Consider the following 3,214-nt stretch of genomic DNA (forward strand, 5'->3'; position numbering starts at 1 on the left):
TAAGAAATTGTGACTTGGGAAAGATTCTTGGAAGTATATTATGAAAAATACTTTTCGGATTCATTACGAGAACAAAAGGCATCGAAATTCATACATCTTAAGCAAGGATCAATGACAGTGGTCGAATACAAGAGCAAGTTCACACAACTAGCTTGATTTACGACATATGTTATTCCCATCGAAGGCTGGAGAGCTAGAAATGATGACATCAGAAACAAGATTGAAGTTCTGAAGTTTCCAACATATGCAGAAGTGGTGGATCTAGCATACATTACCGAAAAAGGCTCGCGTTCCAAGGAAACGAGCCAAAAGAAGCGATTTTGGAAAAAAGACAACAGAAGATCTGGTGCTGCCTCCCCAAAGAAGGTAAATACGAGCTTAAGTAGTCCAGGCAATCAAGGTCTTACTAACCCCAGAAGTGGCATCATTCCAAATTGCCCTACTTGTGGGAGGGCTCATTGGGGATGATACCATCGAGACATGGGAGAATGCTTTAAATGCTGGCAAATTGGTCACTTGCTGAGAGATTGTCCAAAGTTTACCAATCCTATAGCAAGCCCCTCTGAACTAGCCCCAAAACCGGCAATACCTGGAGGAGTGAGGAAGAATTAAAAAGACCAAAAAAGAGCTTTTGCCTTGGTGCTTGGAAGCCCAAAAGCTACTGAGAACGTTGTGTCAAGTACACTTTCTGTCTGTGGTCATTTAGCTCATGTTCTCATTGACTCTGGTTCAACTCATTCTTTTATTGCACCACACTTTGCTTCCAAGTTAGCATTAACACCCGAAACCTTAAGATATATATTGTCTGTGTCCTTTCATTTTGGTAATTCTGCCCTTGGTACTGAAGTGTACAAATCTTGTGCTATATCAATTAAAGGGTGAAACCTTATATGTAAACTTGATTCCCCTCCGCATTGGTACCTTTGATGTGATCTTATGATGGATTAGCTGGCTGCCAACTACACCTCTATCAATTGCAAAGCCAAAAAGGTCTCCCTCCGATTACCAAACTAACTTGAGCTTGTCTTTGATGGAACTGGAGTTTCCACTCCTCCATGTGTTATATCCTCCATGACAGCCTAACGACTTCTAAGACAGGGTTGTTGTAGTTATTTCTGCTATGTGATCGATATTCAACAAGAAGCCCCCACATTTGATGCAAACCTTGTGGTTCGAGAATTCCCGGATGTCTTTTCTAAAGACCTACCTGGTACCCTAATTTATCGAGAAATCGAATTCACCATTGAAACTTAACCTGATACACAGCCAATATTAAGAGCTCCTTACCGTATGTTAATGACGGAATTGAAAGAACTAAAGACCCAACTTCAGAAACTATTGGACAAAGGCTTCATTCGACCAAGTACCTCACCTTGGAGAGCTCCAGTACTGTTCGTAAAAAAGAAAGATGGTACCATGAGATTGTATATCGATTATCAAGAATTGATCAAGGTCACCATCAACAATCGGTACCCCTTGCCACGAATCGATGACTTGTTTGATCAATTTAAAGGCACCCAAGTATTCTCGAAAATCGATTTGTGTTCCGGCTATTATCAACTAAAATTCAAAATAGAAAGCATCGAAAAAACGACCTTCATAACACGTTACAGGCACTATGAGTTTCTTGTCATGCCATTTGGCGTCACAAATGCCCTAGCAGCCTTCATAGACCTTATGAATCGAGTGTTCAAACCATATCTTGATAAGTTCGTCATCGTCTTCATTGACGACATTCTCATATACTCCAAGTCATCAGAGGACCATGAGCAACACTTGCGAACGGTTCTGCAAACACTACGTGATCACAAAATTTATGCCAAGTTGAAGAAATGCGAATTCTGGATCACTAATGTACACTTCCTTGGTCACGTCATTAACAAGGAAGGCATCTCGGTTGACCCCCAAAAAGTTTAGCAATCATGGATTGGCCACGACCTACTAACTTGTCTGAAATTCGAAGCTTCTTGGGTCTAGTCGGTTATTACCGACGCCTCGTTCAAGATTTCTCGAAGATGGTATCACCCTTGACCCAGCTGACTCAAAAAAACACACCCTTTGATCGGATTAACAAACAGGAACGTTGCTTCCAAGAGTTAAAAAGAAGACTTGTATTAGCTCCTATACTAGCACTCCCCATGGGAACATATGAGTTTGTAATTTATAGCGATGCCTTATACAATGATTTGGGTTGCGTTCTTATATAAAATGGAAAAGACATTGCATATGCCTCACGTCAACTAAAGACTCGCGAGAAGAACTACCCAACCTATGACCTAGAATTAGCTGTGGTGAGCTTCGCCCTCAAGATTTGGCGTCATTATCTCTACGGTGTAACCTGCAAGATTTACACTAATCACAAGAGTCTTAAATATATGTTTACATAGAAGGAACTAAATATGAGGCAACGACAATGGCTGAAATTTATAAAAGACTACGATGTGGAGATTCACCACCACCCAGGCAAAGCTAACATAGTAGCTGAAGCATTGAGTCAAAAGACTACTAGAAGTTTGGCATGTACCCTCATTCCCCGCAAGATAAAAAGACTACTAGAACCTACGTTGATAGAAAAAATTAGAGTAAGCCAATGTGAAGATAAACTTTTGAAGAAAAAATACAATGAGCAAAGAAGTACGCCCAATCCTGACTTCATTATAAGCAATAGGATGTTAAAATTTTGAAATCGAATTTGCACACTCGACATTCCAACGCTCAAGAAGAAGATATTGGTGGAAGCTCATAGCTCGAGGTTTGCAGTCCACCCTGGCAATACAAAGATGTATCATGATCTAAAGGAACACTACTGGTGGACAGGAATGAAAAGAGATATAACAAGTTGCGTCTCCAAATGCCTACATTGTCAACGTGTTAAAGCAAAACATCAAAGACCTATAGGAACGCTGCAACTACTCCCTATTCCTTAACGAAAATGTGAGCACATTATTATGGATTTTGTGGTCGAGTTACCACAGTTAGTCTCGAAGAATGATGTAATATGGGTTATAGTAGACAGATTAACAAAGTTGGCACATTTTCTACCAGTCAAAGTCACGTACACTCTCAATAGGTTTGCCACCTTATACATCAAGGAAATCATTCGATTGCATGGCACCCCAGTTTCAATTGTGTCTGACCGAGACCCCGTTTCATATATCACTTTTGGAACAAATTGAAAGAAGCTTTGGGAACAACACTGAAGTTTAGCACTCTT

Source organism: Camellia sinensis, chromosome 4, assembly GCF_055761805.1.
Source record: "Camellia sinensis isolate YWXY chromosome 4, ASM5576180v1, whole genome shotgun sequence".
In the NCBI taxonomy this organism is placed as follows: Eukaryota; Viridiplantae; Streptophyta; class Magnoliopsida; order Ericales; family Theaceae; genus Camellia; species Camellia sinensis.